Source organism: Nuphar pumila, chromosome 11, assembly GCF_984573655.1.
Source record: "Nuphar pumila chromosome 11, dmNupPumi1.hap1.1, whole genome shotgun sequence".
NCBI classification, from domain to species: Eukaryota; Viridiplantae; Streptophyta; class Magnoliopsida; order Nymphaeales; family Nymphaeaceae; genus Nuphar; species Nuphar pumila.
In genome coordinates this window covers 96,001,888-96,024,413 of record NC_143259.1, presented here as the reverse complement: position 1 = coordinate 96,024,413, position 22,526 = coordinate 96,001,888, and positions in this window count along the sequence as shown.

Here is a 22,526-nt window from a genome sequence, read left to right as displayed (position 1 = left end):
GTTGCACCGAAGCGTAAACATCATCTTCAACAAGTCAGGAGTGAACGTTGTAGATTATGATAAAAAAATTCACTTAGCGAAGGGTATAAAAAAAACATATGCCTTTGATCGCAGTCGTCGAAGGACAAAGGGTGCACTAGAATTGGTTGGCAAGAAAAGGTCTAAGAAACAACCCATCTCTAAGCAAAAACAACCAAGTCCTTCGCATGAACAGGTATGTAATACATTATATTGCTTTCTATGTAAATTGCATTACGTGCAACTTATCAATATCTAACCTGTGTAATTTCCAATATGCAGCAATACCCTATAAATGTGCACTACAACGTTGTAACCTTCAATCCTCTCGACCATTTTTTCCAGAATGATAGCTTCAGTTTTACAAGTCTTTTGGTATATAATCAATGTTGGGAAGATATTTGCATTTCTTGTGAAACTTAATGTAGTGTCTTATATTGTTCTGTTTCATGACAGGCTCAGATCAATTCAAAAGCGAGCTATGGAACACAGGAATCACGTGTGAATTCTGTTTAAGTCTTACCATAAAGTTAGTTGTTGTGCCTCTTTGCATGACCCAATTTCCACATTGTCGGATTTGTTAAGAGTTTAACAAAATAGGAGTTGAATGTGCTTATACACTGGATGGTCTTATTAAGAAAGAGTTTTTGGATGAAGCCATTTTCATGAATCGTGAGCCACAAAAATAGAATTGTTAATATTTTTGTGGACACCGTTCATGAAAATGGCTTTGTCCAAAAAACTATGGAACACACGAATGGCGTGTGAATTCTGTTTAATAATATATTTTTCACATATATAAATCGTTGTAATATGCATCGTTCATATGTATAAATTGATGTCTCATCTAGCCTACAGAGCTACAATTTTGATACCGTAGGTAAATCACCATTGCTCAGTGCTTATATAATTAGTGAAAATCGTTGTCTCATCTAGCCTTCATATATATAAATCGTTAAACATATACTGCATCGTTCATATTGTATGGGATGACCTCTACCCCATCCGGTATCGTCAATTCACTCAGATGCAATGTATCACAAATCGTGGTTGTAGTAACATACTATCGATTTATGAGATATTGTTTGGTTTGTTAATATCGATTTATAAGTTATTAGGCTGCATTTCTGTATCGATTTGTAATATATTTTGCCATATGTATATCGATTTGTACAACTGGATGAAAATCGCAATGCGCATGAGTACAAATCATGATAAAAGTGCACGGACAAATCATTGTCTAGCCTACAAATCGACGTGAAATTCAACAAAAAAATTAAGGTAAATTCGAAGTGATTTACAACATAATACCGTATTCTAGTAATAGTTACAAATCGATGAGTAAATCACGATATTATATATCGATATCGTTCATAAAGACAAACAAAGATATATCGTTGTCGCGGTAGTTTCTTAAATACAAATCGACGTTATTTACAACCACATTCATTTACCAAAAATATTAGTATCTATTTACAATACATCATGACCAATGGTCGAAATGATTGATTAATAAATGACCGAAAAGAAAAACAATAAACAAAGTCACAAACCTAATCTTTTTTACCTGACCACAATGGTTTGGCTTAGATAAAATACATGACCATCATCAGCAAAAAAACAAATATCATCACCAGTAGGTAATTATCGGGACGTCTAATTGTATTTATGAAGTAACTGCGACAACAATATGTCTTTGTTTGTCTATGTGAATGATATCGATATGTAATATCACGATTTACTCATAACGTTTTACAACTTTTACTTAAATCGATTTGTACTTTACTAAGTCTAAACATCGTGCCGATTTGTGTACGCATACGTAAAACCCTGCAAAATGTAAAACCCTAATATAGATCTATATATAAAACCCTACTCGACCTGATCTGACCTGTTGTCCAGGTCTAAAACCTTAATCTATTTAACCTCTCTTCCTCTTTCTGTTATGCGACAACGCAACTTCTTCTTCTTCTTCTTTCTTCTTCTCCGCCTTCGTCTTTGTGAACACCCCAAATTTTTCGAAGTCTTGTAAAATGACCCTTTTGCCCCTAGCCCCGTTTTTCTGAGAAAATCAAGTTATTTCTTCAGATTTCTGGATTAAATTCCGCATTAATATATTCAAATTCAGCTCTGGGTCTGAACTCAGTATTTTAAATCCAAATCTGAGCCCCGTTGTCCGATTTCCAAAATAAAAACACAAAAATACCAAAAATGAGTTTGAAAGGCTCGGGCAGCTCATCCGGCACTCTGTTGGACCCTCGACCCTATATTTCTCAGTCCGAAGTTATAAACCTCGATTATTTCTCAAAAATTCGGACATAAACCCATTTTTTTGAAGAAATTATCTCAAAATAGTTTCTAAAATTCTCAGAAAAACTCCTGTTGTAAACATTTTACAAAAACATCAAAAAATTAGTTTCAATCTTTGATTTCTTGTAAAGCTTTAGGATTTTATTCTAAAAATACAAAAAAATGGACAAATAACATAAAAAAATCAAAAATTGAGAAAAGCTACGCAAAAAAATGAATAACTTTGAGCTTCTTAAAATTGTTTTTGCTAAAAACCCCATTTGAAAAGCCATCTTTCAAAAAAAATTCTTAAAAGGAGTCTTCTTTTTGGAAAAGGAGAAAATCCACAACAAACTCCTCCCGCACTCCTCTTTCCTTTTCTCTCCATCGCAGATCTAAAACAAAGCCTTTGATCCTCACCTTCCATTTTCAATGAATTCTTCACTCGAACCTTCCGTCTCTTCTTTAAGAAGAGAACTTCCCCAACGATAGAGGAGATCCATTTTTTTTTGATCAAATTCTGACGTAGCAATCCCCCCATTTTTTTTTCTCCCTGGCGAATACCGATCCATCACTGAGTTTCTCTGCAAGAATCCATTTACAATCATCTACTTCTTCATTTCGAGCATCCTCTGCAAGACATTACGAAGCCACTCTTCTCTAAAGCATTTCCTCTGCAAGAGGTCGCCCATCTTCATCTTTGGAGTATCGCATCAGAAGTTCGACCTACCTCCGGATTGCCCTGTTTCTTCCTCCAACTATCTCCTTCGTCCAGAACCCTTGCAACGCTTCGGTAAGTCTCGCATCCTCTGTTATTTTTTTTTTGTAAGCCCTCCATTTTATCTCTTTGGATTTAGTCTTGGCCCCAGTTACGCACCAGGGATGGCGTTGGGTTGCCTGTGCAAAACCAACCCATCCTCGTGCCATAGCAAGAGGAACAATCATGTTCCGACATTGTTTCTATTTTATTATTTTCATTTTTTTTCTTCTTTCTCCCTTTCTTTCTTCATTTTTGTCGCTGGTTTCTTCTTGCTTTGAGCATCTGCTGCACGATTAGATTCAAACATTTCCTTACCATTTTCCGGAATCTATAATATATTTTCAACTATTGTTGGCATCCGTTCTTTAATTATTATTCTTTATGATCTGTTTATAACATTATAATCTTGTTGATTTCATTTTCTCTTTTGTTGTTCCGTTGTAGTATATCTTACATCACTTGATCATCTATCAGTTTTATATCTCTTTCGGTTGTTCATTATGTCTTGATTTATTGCCCTATCATGAATAATTTGTTCTTCATTGCTTGTTGATCCCACTTTTCTTTTTGATAAATCATCGCATCCTGATTCTTCATTTTTTTTACTAGTTGCTACTGCTATATCTCTTCTTCTCCTTGAAGAAATGTTTCTACATGTATATTTTTCGTCAAAAGGATCATAGCAGCAGTTCACTTTGTTTCTGCTTATCGCACCTGCATCATCAGATCTCCAGTCCTGGTAAGTTGTTAGATGATCATCTATCGTGCTTTCTGTCTGACCAGAAAGGGGACTGATTCCTCTTTTCCAATTCTGATAAAAAAAAAGGGGGAAGGTTTGGTTGCAAGAAGCTCGTTGTTAAGCTCTTGCATTCTATACATTTGATGTTTTTTTCTGCAGTTTTGGCCACTTGGTGCTTACAGCATGATGATCCTATCTCAATAAAATTTGGTTAATCTTTGTTATATAGCCTGTTCAAAGATAATCAACTCATCATAATGCTATAGAAAATTTTGCTTAATTCTGTGTTTATCTACAAAAATGGTACGAGAATTCATGGGATTCAGAGAGATGGAATCATTGCTTACCCAGTGGAGTAGATCCATACATCTTCCCTGGTTGAAGGTTGCTCACTATTGAGGTTTGGTGGAGATAAGTTTCTGCCAACAGGCTCTAAATGTTTGAAAGCTTGAGCTCAGGATGAAGCTATCCCTGACCATCTTCCTTAGCAAGATGTTATGTCTCGAATCCGAATGCCCTCAGTAGGGCAGATTCGCAGAGACACCAGAAGTCTTTGAAAAGATGCAGTCCTCAAGGATGGGTTCTGATGATATATGATTCCATGGTTTTTTTTTTTTTTTTTAATATATGAGTTAGTTCATAGGCATTTGAACAATGATGGAGCTAATTCACATATACACTGTGGCATTCTGTTATACTCTCACTATGTTCTTCTATATCTCCACTATTAGCTGTAGCTGAACCACATTATGTCCATTATATCACCCAGCATCACTGCAATTTTTTTTATTATTTTCTGCACTGACTGTGTAAAATCACCTTATGATACATTATCGTCTCAGCATATTATTGCTGAAAAGCATTGATAGATGTTATCAGATATCATGGCCATCAGATTCGTTTTGCAGAAACTGACCTGTCACTGACAGCTCATCCGAACCGTCCCATCATTCATGTTAGTAGCATCTCATGGCAATATCTTTCACAAACACCATTTTTTTTTTAGGCATCATTGCTACATTCAGCAACTTTTATGCAACCTGTACTATTCATCATCTTACTCCAAACATTTCCACTTATATCACTTGTTCACAGCTCCATTTTCTCTTCTCTTTTTTTTTTTTCAGTACTATTACCATATTCAACATCCTCATGATATGCTTTATTTACTGCTGTTACGACAAGCACTCCATCTCCATCCTACCTATTAGACTTCCAATGGTATTTTTATCTTCATCAGTGTCCCATTCCCTTCACAACCCTTTACTAGTTATCCCCTTCTTTCCATTGTTATACTAATACAACACAACCCCTGTATACAGTTGACAAAATCACAATAACACCACTCGTACCCCTCATACTCACTCACCTGTTATGCCACCTACCATCTATCACAACTACATATACTTCCCATTACACCTATCAGCATGCAACACTTCTGTCATGCAACCTTTCACAGCAACATTGGTGGTCTTTTCATGTAGTCTTCCATTTTAGTTCCACTACTTACCCATTAACTCATGCCATGTATATCCATAAATATATAGATACACCTATACATATATATATAACACATACATGCATATGTATATATATGTATAAGCACATACATCATTCCCTCTATCCTTTCCATCATTCATATAAACACTTTGTAAATATTCACATAATATGTGTGAATTTTCCTTCCTTTCTCACACTAACCCAATTGTTTTGCAGGAAATGTAGAAAAGATATCATTACTTAAGGCTGTACATTTGATTTTATCCATTGTAATAGTTAGGTTGGAATGAGAATTTACATTTCTTGCTTTAGGTAGAATGGATGAGCATTATAGAATACCATGAATTGTTTATTCCATGCATTTTTTTTTTATTTCTCAAAATCCCCACAATGGTGAAACACGAATGGCACATGCACCATTTCGTGAGAGGTAAGTTAATCCTAAGTTGACGATTTACATCAACGGCCATAGTCGGGGTGTGAACAAAACTTAGAATTCCTATCTTTTACGAAATAACATTGGATCCACACCGGATCCACTTTCAAAATCCATCATATTTTCTCAAAATATTTTTTTTCTTTTATCAGAATTTAACTTAGGATTAACTCAAAATATATACCAATGGCCATAGTCAGGGTATATTGAGGGTTAATTTCATTTTAAATTCTATAAAAGCACTAAAATGTATTTTATTCTTCTCTTGAATTTAAATATAGATTATCCTATAATACATTCAATGACCATAGTCAAGGATGTATTATATTTTTAATCTTATTTTAGTTCATTTAAAGAATGAAATAGCTTTTCAAATTCCAATTTCAAACTTATTCAAATTCATTCATCATATAGGATAGAATTACATCATATTTTTCAAAATTCTTTTCCAAGATCCAAGTGATCTCAAATATCTTCCTTAAGTCTATAGTTTAAAGATTTAAATTCCAAGTTCAAAGTCCAATTTGACTTTGAAATTTCAAAATTCAATCTGTATATTCTTGATTCAAGCTCCAAATTCAGAGTCCAGATTGACTTTGAAGTTCATTCATAAAATTCAAATTCTCAAAATCAAATTTGAAATTCCAAAATCCCAACTCAATTCAAAATCCAATTTTAAAGTTCAATTTAACTTTGAAATTTCTGATTCATCCTCTTATTCAAAATCAAGTTTTCTTCAAATTTTAAACCAAAGTTGAGATTGACTTTGAATCTAAAATCCAAACATTCCTAAATTCAAATCTGGGTTTTAAAAACCCAGATCCATCTTCAAAAGTCCCATTTGGACTTTTCAAAAACCCAAATCCTAGTCTCAAATTTGGACCCAGATTTCCAAGTGTAGGACTCCATTCCACTTTGGATCTCCAATCACGGATCCAAATTTCATTTAGGATTCAAATCCTTATTCTATTCTGGATCTCCCATCACAGATCCAAATTCCATTTAGGGTCCAAACCCTTATTTCACTTTGGATCTCCAATCACAGATCCAAATTTTATTTAGGATCCAGATCCTCATTCTACCATTGGATCTCAGATTTTGATTCAAATTCCAATTCTTAGGATCCAGAATCCAACCCTACTTTGGGTCTCAGATTCAGATCCAAAGTCCAATTCTTAGGATCTAGAATCCAATTCTACATTGGATCTCAGACTTTAGATCCAAATTCATTCTAGGATCCAGAACCCAATCCTACATTGGATCTCAGACTTCAGATCCAATTCCATCTTAGGATCCAGAGTTCAAATCCACCTTTTCAGATCCAAATACTATCTTGGATTCCAAATCTTGAATCCAATTCCATTCAAGATTCCAAATCCAATATTCCATTTTTTCTCCAATTCTTAAAACCAATTCCATTTCATTCCAGATTTCAAATCAAGTTCCCATTTCAGATCCTAAATCCAAAATTCAACTTTGAACTCTATTCCGAATCCAGATCTCGGATTCGGATTTCATCTTGAAATTCCAACTTTTAATCAATTCCATTTTTCAATTTTTCCCAATTCTATCTTTCCTACTGATTCAATTCCATTTTCATTTCTATTTCTGACTCAAAGTCCATTTATGACTTAGAAAATTTCTTTCTTCTTCTTTTATCTAAAAAACTTCAAAAAAACCATCTCATTCCAAATCTAGATTTATCTTCCCAAGCTCTTGATTATTCTAAAAATTTAGAACTTTAATCTTAAGTTCTAAGTTAGGAATCATTTCTTCACTTTATCAATTTGACTTGGAAATTCTTCAAAATATTTTTCAAAAAGAGCGTGCATCTTTGCATATTGCACAAGCATGATTCATTGTGCATTTAGACTTAGGATAAAAACTTAGATAAATTCTTTGCAAAGCAAAAGGCATAAAATTCGACCCTTGGTTCGATTACCCCTGGTAAAGGCGCCAGGAACGGTCGAACCTCGTACCGACGAGCGGATCCCGTCTCCCGATTTTCCCGCAAATATTTCAAAAACGGAGGCGAGTTATTTTAAATATTTTCAAAATTAAGGTCAAGTGAGACCCGCAAAAGAAATCCTCTTCCATTCTCTTCTTTCTTTTCTCTTCTCTCTTTCTTTCCGTTCTTTTATCTTTCCTCCCTTCAAAAAGGAGGAAAATAAGAGGTTGGAAAGGAAAAGAGAAGGAAGAGAGAGAACATCATGAGAGGAAAAATTTTGCGATGATCACAGTTTTGGCGACCGTGATGGGACATTGTCTCCGTCCGGTCGAATTATGCCTTTTCTTTTGCTTTGACATTATCTAAATCTTTATCCTTCATATGTCAGCTTCATTTTCATGCAACCCTTAGGCGCCTAGATTTTGTCCTAAGCTGACATCATTGCATATAGGATTTAAGTATGGTTTGGTAGGACCATATTGAGGAGATTATTCATGTTCACATTAGACTTAGGTCTTAAATACAACTCTCCTCAATTCTAGGGATTGAATGCAAAACAATGTATGCAAGTGTGTGCGTCTTTTCATTTTAAATCTATCTCTTTAGGACTTGCATTAGAGCCATCTGACTTTTGCATGTTGAACATGTTTTCAAAAACATCCCTTACCTATATTGTCCCGGTCTTCACGTTGCTGGGCTGTCTCACTGAACCATAGTTCGGGAGAGAGCCTCACAACTGGACCACTTATTTGGGTTCGCGCCCCCCTACCACGTACCTAAGGGCCATAGTCCGAGGTATATCGGTAGGTGCTCAAGGATGTTGGGAAGCCATTACCTTAGAACCGGAGAAATATTTCTATGCCACGTACTTCAAGCTTCGGCTTGGGTATATCGGCGTATCTTGATTGGAATCAGATAATCTGAACCCTAGAGTTAGGATTAAGGTCCTACAAGCCATTTCAAATATTGCATTTAGAGTGAGCCTTTAGGGAGTGCTGTATGCGCATCCTTGTTTGTGCAGCTTTGGTTGTGTGATATTTCTCTTATTCTCTCATATATGTATCAAACCTTGTGTATTATTCAAAACTTACCTTTATTTTCAAAAACCCCAGGTGTATATTTCTCTCTACCTACATTTTCTTTTTCTCTTTTAGATCAAATTTTTCTTCAAAAACCCTGGAAAATTCTTTTAAAATCCCCTCAATCTTTCAAAATTTCCAGGTTTGATTCTTTAAAAAGTCTATCCATAAGTCCTGCATTCTATCTGACTCTCTTCCTCTTTTTGCCTCAGTATCATTCCGATGGCATCCGAATCTCCTGATACTATCTTTCCTTGGGATCATGTCTTCTATCAAATAAGGGATGGAACCCCAGATCTGCGGGTCATCCAATCTCGTACTTTCTTCCCACGGTGGTATTATTCTTGGTTCGCCACCTTCTCACGTATGTTCCCAGACCACTTGGATGACTGCGGGTTGGAGATGGCATCAGCGGTAGGCAAGCGAATCATCAACGGAGCTCTGATTCAGGCCATGGCAGAACGGTGGAATCCACGTACCTGCACATTCTGGTTTCCATGGGGAGAGATGACTCTGCTGATGGACGAATTCAATGATATTATGGGATTGCCCGAATCAGCCGGTCAGCCAGATGATCCTGTCGAACAACAGTTTTTGATCAACATCAAAGGGGTAGATGTTCGAGAAGCCTTGGCCAGAGCAACGGGGAGCAGATCCTGGCCTCTCACCGAGATTGGTGGGAATCAGTTCATCGACCTGTTCGAATTATATCAAAAGTACGGAGCCTACAAAGAGGTTGACACTTTGTCCCGAGCAGCGAAGGACAGAATTCAGCACGCCATGATCCTGTGCACAGTGGGGTTAGCCTTCTTCCAAGATGGTCAGAATTTTATAGACATCAGAGTTGCTCAGCTCTTTAGGAGATGGGGAAGCAAGCAGACCCGCCAACTTTCAGTCTCCATGGCCGCATTAGCCTTCCTTTACAGAGGTTTGGCTCGATTTGCTCTTGGGGAGACCATTCTGGTAGAAGGATGCACTTATGCCTTGCAGTCGTGGTTCCTACGCCACGTTCCCTCGAAGGCCAGTTCTTTCAGATTCAACAGTAAGCAGCCGAAGACGGTCATCCAATGCTGAGCTCTGATCGAGAAGCTGCATCAGGAGGAGATCACCTGGGATTTCTTTGACAAAAGGGAGACTGTTCCTCGATACACTTATGCTTGTGACAAGCGCTACAAGTTGATGGGCCCTTTCTTTTGTGTTGATTATCAGCCGGAACGATGTCTGAGACAGTTTTCGCAGCGGCAAGTTCGTGCCAACACCTGTTTCCCGACAGGCAACGTGTCAGAATTCAACCTGCAGTCGGATCAGTGGTCTGGGGCATATCATGTCGCAAAATATACCTGGAACTCCTTTATTTTTCTGTCTATATTTCCTGGACCAAATGTATCATCTGAATATCAGGAGTGGTGGCAAACTGTCTGTCCACCCTCTCTTTGTCTTTGAAAGTTAAAAATATCAATAAAAATTTACTTTTATGGCAAAAAACGTTGTTCTCTATATTTTGTTTATAGCACAAATAAAAGTCACAAATTTTGGATGACGACCTAATCCCTGGAAAAAGGGATATTCCTTTCGCATTTCTTCAATATATCTTATCATGGTTGACGACCTCGCCTAGGTAACAAGGCACATTTCTCTGTTATCATCAAATGGTAACACAATTATCACAAATCGTGTGATGACCCAATCCCGGGTAATGGGATAATCTCTTGAAATTGTCTACCAAATCCCTTCATTTCTTGCTTTCTCTCAATAAAATTATGATTTTTAAAAAAAGCTTCTCCATACTCTAACCATTCCCATATTCTGCAGGAAAGCTTTGGCATCTGAAAATGGTTCAGACAAGGGCTGATAAGAGGGCCGCTCAGTAGCACAGTGACAGTGAGCTAGAGGAGATGAATTCTCCCCGATTATCCAAAAAGCATGACTCCGGAGATGAGAGTGGTGTTGATCCAGCCATGTATCGGGTTTTTCAGAAAATGATGACCAAGATGATGGCTGAGCAGGCCAAAGCTGCTCCCAAAAAGGCGGCTTCCAAGAGCAAAGCGAAGAAAAAGCCCATGAAGAAGCCCGTCAAGATCAGCAAGCAAAAGGTACAACGTGACAGTACCTCTGAAGATTCTGAGTCAGTGGAAGAAAATTCTGAAGAAGAGCAGTTGATCTACATCCCGAAACATCTGCGGCAGTCCAAGAGACCGATAGAGGAGCCAGTGTCAGTAAACAAGCCCAAGCATGGGGCCCCCGCAGAGGACTCAATCCAGGCCCTGACCAAAATCGTCAAAGACCTGCAAGTCCGGGATAAGGGAAAAAGGTCATACACTAGACAGGATTTCTACCTTGGTTTGGAAGGAGACATCAATTTGGAGAATCTTCCCCGAAAATTCATTAAATTTGATGGATCCGGAGACCCCAAGGCCCATCTTGCCATGTTCTTTGCAGAATGCGCCCGGTTCAGTGAAGACAACCGTGCCCTATTTCTCTGTTTTCCCTGCAGTTTGGAGGGGATAGCTGCCAAATGGTATGCCGAGCATGTCAATCCCATTGAACTAAGGGATTTTGACAAAGTCGTCAACATGTTTGTTGAACGCTTCCTGTTCAACACGGAAGCTCTGCCCACCCTGAACCATTTGTGCAACCTGAAGCAGGAGCCCAATGAGAAGGCCAGGGACTTCATTCATAAGTGGAGAAGCCTTTGCAACAAAATGAGGAACCCTATTTCTGAGGAGCATGCCCTCCAAGTCATCCTCAATAATTTCTCCCAACCCCTTAAAAGCCTCCTCTTCCCGTACCCCTCCAAATCCTTTATCGAACTGACGGAGCGAGCAGAATGGCTCGAGATGGGGGTGGAAAACGGAATGTATGAAGGTGTTGCCTTAGCCAAAAATGTCCAAGACCCAAAGAAGAAGGCACACTTCACCTACTCCGGTGAGGTTCCCGGGGATGATCAGGGCAGTAACAGCAAGCAGGGCAGTGGCAGTGGCGCAAAGCCCGAACAGAACAGGGGAAGAAAGGGCAAATTCTTCAAGAACAATGACAAGCCTCTTCCGACCGGTCCTCAACAAAAGGGGGACCTTCAAGAAAAGCCCAAACATATAAACTGGAGTAGGGATCGGAAGTTCACTCCCCTCGACCAGCCTTTGGAGAAAATTTTGGAATATTTGTTGTCTCACGGGATGGTAAAACTTCCCAAGGTGGCAGATCCACCAGTGCTCATGGGAAGATTTAAGGAACAATATTGCAAATTCCACAGAGCGATGGGCCACGACACTGAGTATTGCTTCGTCCTGAAGCATCTGATTCAGGATTGTATCGATAAAAGCATCCTCATCGAGGATGAAGAAGAAGGCAAAATGGACATTCTGTCCGCCCCATTCCCAAAACATTCAGTGTCAACCGTTTCAGAAGGTTCTTTTCTCCCGCAGAGTCACATACATCCTTGCTCTAGCGAAGAAATAAGTTTGCAGCATCAGGTGATGGTTCTACATCAGAATCAATCTGCATTTCAGAGAGGGGATATCCTCTCATTTTTAAATATTAGAAACATGTCAGTTGAGAGTGGAAAAATCCAAGTTTTTCCAAAAAGATTTGTGAAAAAGGAAGCCTGCACAGAGGAAGCAGAAACCTCAGAAGCAGCAGAAGAACGGGCCAAAAGCCTTCAGAAGCCTATCACAGCACTCTCCAACATCTCCATCTTTGAGTTGACTCACGACTCTCCCCAGCATAAAGAAAAACTAGATGATCTATTGAGGAAGATCAAGGTAAAACCGGGCACTACACCCGAAGATATGGCACAGATTGTAAATCAAGCAATGACAAATGCACCCATTACGTTCTCTGATGAGGATTTGCCTAAGCCTCATTCATTTCATAACAATGCGCTGTACATTGTGGTCAGAACCAGGGGCATGACCGTCCCACATGTTCTTGTCGATGGGGGCAGCAGTCTGAATATTTGCCCAGAAATGACAACGAAAGCATTGGGATTAAAAGAGGAAGAATATGTGCCTGATCCCATCACCATCTATGGCTTCGATAATCATGGGCAAACTGCCAAAGGCAAAGTCTTTTTGGAAATCTTCATCAACTACTCAGTGCATACTGTGTTGTTCCATGTCGTCAATGTACCACCGACTTACAATCTTCTGTTGGGACGAACATGGATCTACAATGCCAATGTCGTTCCATCAACTCTCCACCAATGCATCAAGTGGTCTAAGGGTGGAATGATTACCACTGTTTTGGGCGAAGACCCTGAAGAAAGGCTGCCACAACCTATGATTCCTCGCCCCACATTTACAGCAGACATTCCTAGCATTCGGGAGACAGAGGAAATTAATCTCAGTGACAGTCTAGAGATGCTGAAGCTAAAAGATGTCATGGAAGAGGAAAATGTCGCAGCCACGGTCCAATGGCAGGGACCTTGTTTCTTCAAGCTAGGAGGACGCATCAATTACACCTCCTTCAAAGATCATCCCTTATTCCCTCAGTTCTCCAAAGCAAGAAAGGGATTTGATCTGCTGATAAAACATGGATACCAACCATTCCGAGGCATAGGGAAAGATGAAGATGGCATGATAGAGCCCATCATTCCAGTTCGGCATGCGGACAGTTCAAAATTGGGATTTACCGGCCAGGATTCCAGCAAGAAAACAATATTTGTCAGAGGAAACAAATGAAGATGATGCCTTAGTTTTCCTGCTTTCTTTTCTTATCTTTTGTTAAATCTTGTAGGGACAACGCGATCCCATCTTTTGTCAATGTCTTGTAAATACTTCATTTCCAATCAATGAAAGATCAACTTTTTCTTCACATTTTTGAGCATCTATCATTTTTTTCTTATATTTTGTCTATATCATTGCTCTTTACTTGTACAAAAGTTTGATTTGGCTCGTACTTTCTCTTAAATAAAAACCTTTCTTAAATTTTCAGGACCATTAACTCCTGAATCAATGACAAGATTTGTTATCAATCCCAAGTATCTAAAATTGGCAAGGTTTCCCAAGATGAAAGACAGAGCAGAAGTCAGTCAGGCAACAGAGCAGACTGAAGAGCCAGCTGAATTTGATTCCACTATTCAGGATTTGCCAGAATTTGCTCACATTCAGAAGCAGGATGAACCATCATCTTTGGTTCAAGATCCAACTGAGGATGTCAACATTGGATCAGAAGATGATCCGAAGATTCTCAAAATCGGGTCGAGTCTAAGCGAAGTCGAAAAAGCTAGACTCATCCAATTCCTCAAAAAGCATCAGAAAGTATTCGCCTGGACTTACGAAGATATGCCAGGATTGGATATCAAGCTGGTTGAGCATCGACTCAAGTTGAAACCAGAGGTCAGACCAATCAAGCAGAAACTGAGGAAGTTAGACCCTCGAATTGAGCAACAAGTCAAGGAAGGACTTGAAGATTTATTAAAAGCAGGCTTCATCCGAGCCATTGATTATCCTGATTGGTTGGCAAATATCGTGGCAGTCCCTAAAAAGAACGGAAAAGTTCGGATCTGCATTGATTTCAGGGATCTCAATAAGGCCACCCCGAAAGACGATTATCCGCTTCCCAATATTGACCTGTTAATCGATAGCACAGCAGGTCATGCCATGTTTTCTTTCATGGACGGATATTCAGGTTATAATCAGATTAAGTTGGCCGTTCGTGATCAGTCGAAGACTTCATTTACTACCCCATGGGGAACCTTCTGCTATACAGTGATGTCATTCGGGCTAAAAAATGCCGGGGCAACTTATCAAAGGGCAATGGCCGTTATTTTCCACGATCAAATGCACAAGAATATGGATGCTTATGTGGATGACATTTTGGTTAAGTCTAAAGAAGAAGAGGATCACCTCAATGCTCTTAGTCAAGTTTTTGAAAGACTTATTCTTTACAAATTAAGACTTAACCCCCAGAAATGTGTTTTTGGAGTGAAGTCCGGCAAACTGCTCGGCTTCATCATCAGCAAGAAGGGGATCGAAGTGGATCCGGCCAAGGCAAAAGCCATTATTGACATGCCGCCTCCGACTAATCTGAGAGAACTGCGAAGCCTTCAAGGGCGTATTCAGTCTATTCGCAGGTTCATCTCCAATTTGGCTATGAGATGTGAGCCTTTTAACCATTTGCTAAGAAAAGGAGTTAAATTTGAATGGGGATCAGAATGTCAGCTCTCGTTTGAGCGTATCAAGCAGTATCTCCTGAATCCACCAGTTTTGAAGCCGCCAAAGCTGGGAAAGCCTCTCTTACTATACATTTCTGTCAATCAGAATGCCTGTGGTGGATTCCTCGCTCAATATGAAGAGGGCAGCCTGATAGAGCACGCCATCTACTATGTTAGCAAAACATTCATTGATTATGAAAAGAAGTATTCTCAGATGGAGAAGACTTGCCTAGCTCTGGTTTGGATGTGCCAGAAATTAAGACATTATCTACTGGCTTCTGAAATCAAATTTCTGTCAAAACTTAATCCGCTCAGATATATTCTTGAGCAACCGTTTCTCACTGGACAGATTGCGAAGTGGCAAGTCCTTCTGATGCAATATGACTTAGAGTATGTTTCTCAAAAGTCGATTAAGGGCCAAGCGATCGCAGATCGGTTGGCAGATTTCCCTTTGACAGAAGAAATGAAAGCAGAGGATGATTTTCCTGATGAGCACATCTGTAGTATCCAACAGCCCCCAGTTTGGAACATGTTCTTCGATGGCTCTAAAAATATGTCTGGCATCGGGATTAGAGTCTTGCTAATCACTTCAGAAAAAGAAATGATCCCTTATTCTCTCAAGATTGGTTTCCAATGCACTCATAATATGGCCGAGTATAAAGCTCTAATACAAGGTCTCAAAATCTTGCAAAATTTTGATGTCAAAAGAGTACATGCCTTTGGTGATTCCCTACTTGTTGTCAGTCAAGTTAACACTGAATGGCAAGTAAAAGATCCAAAATTGATTCCGTATCAGAAGATCGTCTTAGCTCTTGTGGACAGCTTCGAAGAATTTCAGCTCAGTCATATCAGAAGAGAGCATAATCAGATAGTTGATGGTTTAGCCAGTCTGGGCTCCATTCTGTCCTTCAAAAGTGGTGAATCATGTCGGTCTTTTGAAATTGGCAGACTTGAACACCCCGCATTCGATTCAAATATGCAAGTAAACCAGGTCAATCAAAAGGAGAAGCCTTGGTACCAAAACATCAAAAATTTCATTGAGACTGGGGAATTTCCACCAGAGATGCCAAAAAGGGAGCAACGTGCAATTCAACGTATGTCTACTCGATATTTCATTCTCGCCAATGTCCTCTACCGCCGTGGATTCAGTTCTGAGTATTCAAGGTGCTTAGACAAAGAAGAAGCTATGGAAGTTATCCAAGAGGCACATGAAGGGATTTATGGTGGCCATGTCGGCTATAAAACTCTCGTCAAGCAGATCGTTTGAGCAGGGTACTATTGGAATACCATGCAGCAGGACTGTCATAGATTTGTGAAAAAGTGTGTCAAGTGTCAATTGCACGCGCCTTATATTCATGCTCCGGCCGCATATCTACAATCAGTTGTTTCTCCTTGGCCATTTTCTATGTGGGCTTTTGACGTCGTCGGCCCGATTACTCCTTCTGCTTCCAACGGACACAAATACTTTCTGGCTGCGACGGAGTATTTTACGAAATGGGTTGAAGCTGTTACTCTACGCACAGTAGAAGGCCGCCATGTGGTTTCTTTCATTCACAAGAACATCCTTTGCCGCTTCGGCATACCACATGATATTATCTCAGACAATGGAACCCATTTCAAAAATGAGAGAATGAAAACCTTTTGTTCTAAATTCAGAATTTTCCATCATTTCTCAACTCCTTATTATCCTCAAGGGAATGGCCAAGCAGAGGCCACCAATAAAATTTTGATCCGTATTTTGGAAAGGACTGTGAAGACAAGTCGAGATTGGCATGAGAAAATTCATGACACACTTTGGGCATATCGGACCACCATTCGGACTCCGACCAATGCCACTCCTTCAGAACTTGTTTACGGGACTGAAGTAGTGTTACCTCTCCATATCCAAAAGCCCACTCTCAAATTTGCTTCACTTATAGAATTGCCACTTAATCAGTATCAGCAACAGAGATTGGTGCAGCTAGATCTGCTAGATAAAAAGAGGCTCAAGGCAGCAGAGCATGCTCAAGCTTATCGACAGAGGATAGCTCGACACTATGCCAAGTCCGTCATTGAGAGAAAATTTTGAGTTAACGATTTGGTGCTCAGATCGACAGCTCATCTCAAGCACCGACCAAGGGGCAAGTGGTCACCCAATTGGGAAGTCCCTTATGTGGTTAAGGAAGTACTTCCTCGCAATTTGTATCGTCTAATCAACGCAGATGGAGTGGAAATGTCAGATCCCATCAATGCTCTGCATTTGAAGAAGTTTTACACCTGAAATGTTCATTCTAATGCCTTTGTACTATTAAAAAAAAAAGCCATTTCAATAAAATAATGATCTTCTATCAATTCTTACATTCTTCTCCATGATACTGGGCATTTTTATTTTTGGTCTATAATCATCTCCTTCCATCATATGCAGGCAGGATTAGACGAAAGTTCTTTTCCTCAAAATTTTGTTAATTCTTAATTGATCTCGTGATCTTTATTTTCATTTGATTCATTTTGCTTTGATCGGATTTACATCAAGCTAATGCTCGTTTATGTCAAGTTTTAACAAATTTTCCAATCTTATTTAAAAATTTCCTCTACTTTTATCTTCAAAGATACCCTTTCAGGTTAAGGGATAAACCTGATGCCTCCTTTCAATGAGGTATTCTTTTTTATTTCCCTCGTTCAGGATAAGGGGATAAATCCTGAATTATCTTCTAAAAACTCGTTTTGAAAACCTAGCTCATCTTCGAAACCCAGCTCTCGCACTGGCTATTTCTCAAAATCGAGCTCATTTGGAAAATCCGGTTCTCACACCGGTAACCTTCTAAAATCAGTCTTCTGACCAAAGACCTTTCTCCTTCTAAATTCAAGTTCTGACTTAAATGTTCCAAAACTTCATGTATTTTCAAAAGATCTAGCTTTTGCCGATCATGTATTTCCAAAGGATCCAGCATCTCGCTGGTCATGTATTTCCAAAAGATCCAGCATCTCGCTGGTCATGTATTTCCAGAGGATCCAGCATCTCGTTGGTCCTGTATTCCAAAAGATCCAGCTCCCGCTGGTCGTGTATTCCAGAAGATCAAACCCTTAGCGTGCGACTTCTCAATCCTATCATTTCCAAAAACTTCGAGATCTTCAATCTTTTAAAATTCTATCAGTTTCTCAACCTTTGGTTGCAATATCTTCAAAATCTCATCATTCTCTCAACCCTCGGGTTATAACCTCCCAAATTCAGTCACTTTGTAAATCATCAGATTAAATCCTTCATTTTCAAATCCAGTTTTTATAACTGGTCGGGATTTTCAAATCCAGTTTCTATAACTGGTCGGGATTTTCAAATCCAGTTTCTATAACTGGTCGGGATTTTCAAATCCGGTTTTATAACTGGTCCGGATTTTCAAATCAGGTTTTTATAACTGGTAGGGATTTTCAAATCCGGTTTTATAACTGGTCGGGATTTTCAAATCCAGTTTCTATAACTGGTCGGGATTTTCAAATCCAGTTTCTATAACTGGTCGGGATTTTCAAATCCAGTTTCTATAACTGGTCGGGATTTTCAAATCCGGTTTTATAACTAGTCGGGATTTTCAAATCCAGTATTTATAACTGGTAGGGATTTTCAAATCCGGTTTTATAACTGGTCTGGATTTTCAAATCCAGTTTCTATAACTGGTCGGGATTTTCAAATCCAGTTTCTATAACTGGTCGGGATTTTCAAATCCAGTTTCTATAACTGGTCGGGATTTTCAAATCCAGTTTCTATAACTGGTCGGGATTTTCAAATCCAGTTTTTATTACAGGTAGGGATTTTCAAATCCGGTTTTATAACTGGTCGGGATTTTCAAATCCAGTTTCTATAACTGGTCGGGATTTTCAAATCCAGTTTCTATGATTGGTCGGGATTTTCAAATCCAGTTTCTATAACTGGTCGGAATTTTCAAATCCGGTTTTATAACTGGTCGGGATTTTCAAATCCAGTTTTTATAACTGGTAGGGATTTTCAAATCCGGTTTTATAACTGGTCGTGATTTTCAAATCCAGTTTCTATAACTGGTCGTGATTTTCAAATCCAGTTTCTATAACTGGTCGGGATTTTCAAATCCAGTTTCTATAACTGGTCGGGAGTTTCAAATCCAGTTTTATAACTGGTCTGGATTTTCAAATCCAGTTTTTATAAATGGTCGGGATTTGAAATCCAGTTTTCATAACTGGTCGGGATTTGAAATCTAGTGTTTTCACTGGTCGGGATTATCAAAATCCAGTTTCTCATAAACTGGTCGGGATTTCCAAAACCTAATATATTTCATCTGTCCAGTTCTCTAAAGTTGGACTTCTTGCACCGTTTCTTTAAATTACAGCTAAAGGTCTCATCAAAATCTATATTGAGTGATTATTTCACAAAGAATTCATGAAAACTTTGCCAATTTGCTAAAAGCATTTGTTGATTCTAAATATTCTTACTACACAAAAAGAATTTTCTCAGATTACCTCTTGTATTTCCTTTCAAAAGGTGAAACTTTTTGCGAAAAAGAGGTAAAATTCAAATCTTTTCCTGTTGATCAACCAAAAGGATGTAAGAAATGTCCTCGATATGATCAATAAAAGAAATCTCCAATGATGTTGAAAAGCCAGAAGAGAATTGATATTGATCTTGGCTATGGCGCATGTTTCAAAAATGATTTTCTGACAATCAGGCAGTGGAAATATCTTGAGCTATAAAAAGAATCCACTCAACCCATCCTTTCTCATTTTCGTTTAAAAGTTGCAATCAAATATCCACAAAAGGGATCTCTCAATTGTCGTCAAGATGAAGGCGAATTAAGCGAGTAGATCCCCGGGGCCAAAGAAGATTTGAAACATCTCCAAGATGACGGAGTTTGTGACGGATCATTCCAGGGAAAGTTCGGATCACTGTCGAGATGAAGGCAGATGCGATGAACCTACCAACAAACCCTAAAAGATATTTGATTACAGCTATCATATAAAGACCTTTTGAGCCAATATCATATACAATCCCTGAGAGAAAGAAGGATCGGAGCATCTCCAAGATGAAGGAGCTTGTGACGTACCCTTTCCTGAAAAAGAGAGAAAAGTCAGGACATCCAAATGAAAGATGATGTGAAAAAAAAAAAACCGAGAAAGCCCAATGACTCAAAAGAGTGCAAAAAAGATCATCGTGGGAAAATACCTAGATATCAAACTGTCGAAGTTGCCAGAAGTCATCTTTTCTCATGCAAAATTCTTTTATCAATATCTCTTCACTTCCTGCTTTTATGAAATTAAGAATATTTCTTTTATTCTCATATCAGGGAAATGGATAGCTTCCTTGAAGAAAATCATCAGTGCTAAATTTTTTAATTTGACTCTTAAAACCGAAGAGCTAACCTCATTAGAAGAAATACTCTAGGTAAAAGAGGGAATATCTTTGCACACACGTGCACATTTAGAAGCATCTGAATCTGTTATGATTTTATCTTATTGGCAAAATTTTCTAGCTATTCCAAGAATTAAATAAACATTCAATATTCATTTTGATGCAACCTAGCGTTGTTTGTATTTCCCAAAAGAGTTGCCTCAGAAGAAGTATCTCTTCCTATCCCATCACGGTTTTCTCATTAACGAATTCCGTATGGGTGACCCACTCAGGATAAGGGTCAAACCTGAACCATTTGCGAAAGATCATTTAATTTCAAAAGCTATTTCAGTCTCAGCAAAGAGACGCCCAATTTCTTCCCCTTTTTCAAAGCTTTAGGGACTCTATATTTCCTCCTTTCGCAAAAACCCCTCTCAGATTTGTTCGTCCAAATTCCGAAGGTCCCATTATGGTTTTCTCCATTTTTGAGAAACCTGTATGGTAGATTTCCCCCACTTAGGATAAGGGACAAACCTGAACCATTTGCAAAAGATTCTTTGATTTCAAAAGCTATTTCAGTCTCAGCAATGAGACGCGCAATTTCTTCCCCTTTTCAAAGCTTTAGGGATTCTATATTTCCTCCTTTCGCAAAAAACCCCTCTCGGATTTGTTCGTCCAAATTCCGAAGGTCCCGTTGCGCTTTCTCCATTTCTGAGAAACCCATATGGTAGATTTCCTATCCAGATTAAGAGCTAACCCGGAACCTCGCTTCGCGAGGTATCTTCGTTGCAGGTTTTGGGTTAAACCTGAGTCTTGTTCCTGCAAAATTCCTCGTTTTAACGAGATGATTTCTTCCAATCCTATCATGGCTCTTCCCATCTAGAAATCCATGCTTTGTACATCCATCCAGGATATGATCCTACTTGAGCTTCATTTCGCAAGACATTTTCCAAAATGTCCCATCCAGGTTAAGGGCTAAACCTGAATCATTCCTAAAAAAGTATCTTGTCTCATCCATGAGACCTGATCAAAATTTTCATTTTCCCACCATTTCAGAATTTCCATCTAAAGTCCCATCATGATTTCCTCATTTTCTACTCAATCATATCATTCTCGAGGATTTCGTCTCCCCAAAACCATTCAGGATAAAGTTTCAAAGCATGAAAAATCATATTTTCAAAAATAATTCTTCCACACTCAGTTTAGATCTGCTGGCTGGGGCATTTTCAAAATTTGGAGTGTTGTCTTTGCCACTAAGCTCAGCTCTCAACCGGCTTAGTAGCAAAGAGGGGCATCTGTGAACACCCCAAATTTTTCGAAGTCTTGTAAAATGACCCTTTTGCCCCTAGCCCCATTTTTCTGAGAAAATCAAGTTATTTCTTCAGATTTCTGGATTAAATTCCGCATTAATATATTCAAATTCAGCTCTGGGTCTGAACTCAGTATTTTAAATCCAAATCTGAGCCCCGTTGTCCGATTTCCAAAATAAAAACACAAAAATACCAAAAATGAGTTTGAAAGGCTCGGGCAGCTCATCCGGCACTCTGTTGGACCCTCGACCCTATATTTCTCAGTCCGAAGTTATAAACCTCGATTATTTCTCAAAAATTCGGACATAAACCCATTTTTTTGAAGAAATTATCTCAAAATAGTTTCTAAAATTCTCAGAAAAACTCCTGTTGTAAACATTTTACAAAAACATCAAAAAATTAGTTTCAATCTTTGATTTCTTGTAAAGCTTTAGGATTTTATTCTAAAAATACAAAAAATGGAAAAATAACATAAAAAAAATCAAAAATTGAGAAAAGCTACGCAAAAAAATGAATAACTTTGAGCTTCTTAAAATTGTTTTCGCTAAAAACCCCATTTGAAAAGCCATCTTTCAAAAAAATTTCTTAAAAGGAGTCTTCTTTTTGGAAAAGGAGAAAATCCACAACAAACTCCTCCCGCACTCCTCTTTCCTTTTCTCTCCATCGCAGATCTAAAACAAAGCCTTTGATCCTCACCTTCCATTTTCAATGAATTCTTCACTCGAACCTTCCGTCTCTTCTTTAAGAAGAGAACTTCCCCAACGATAGAGGAGATCCATTTTTTTTTTATCAAATTCTCACGTAGCAATCCCCCCATTTTTTTTTCTCCCTGGCGAATACCGATCCATCACTGAGTTTCTCTGCAAGAATCCATTTACAATCATCTACTTCTTCATTTCGAGCATCCTCTGCAAGACATTACGAAGCCACTCTTCTCTAAAGCATTTCCTCTGCAAGAGGTCGCCCA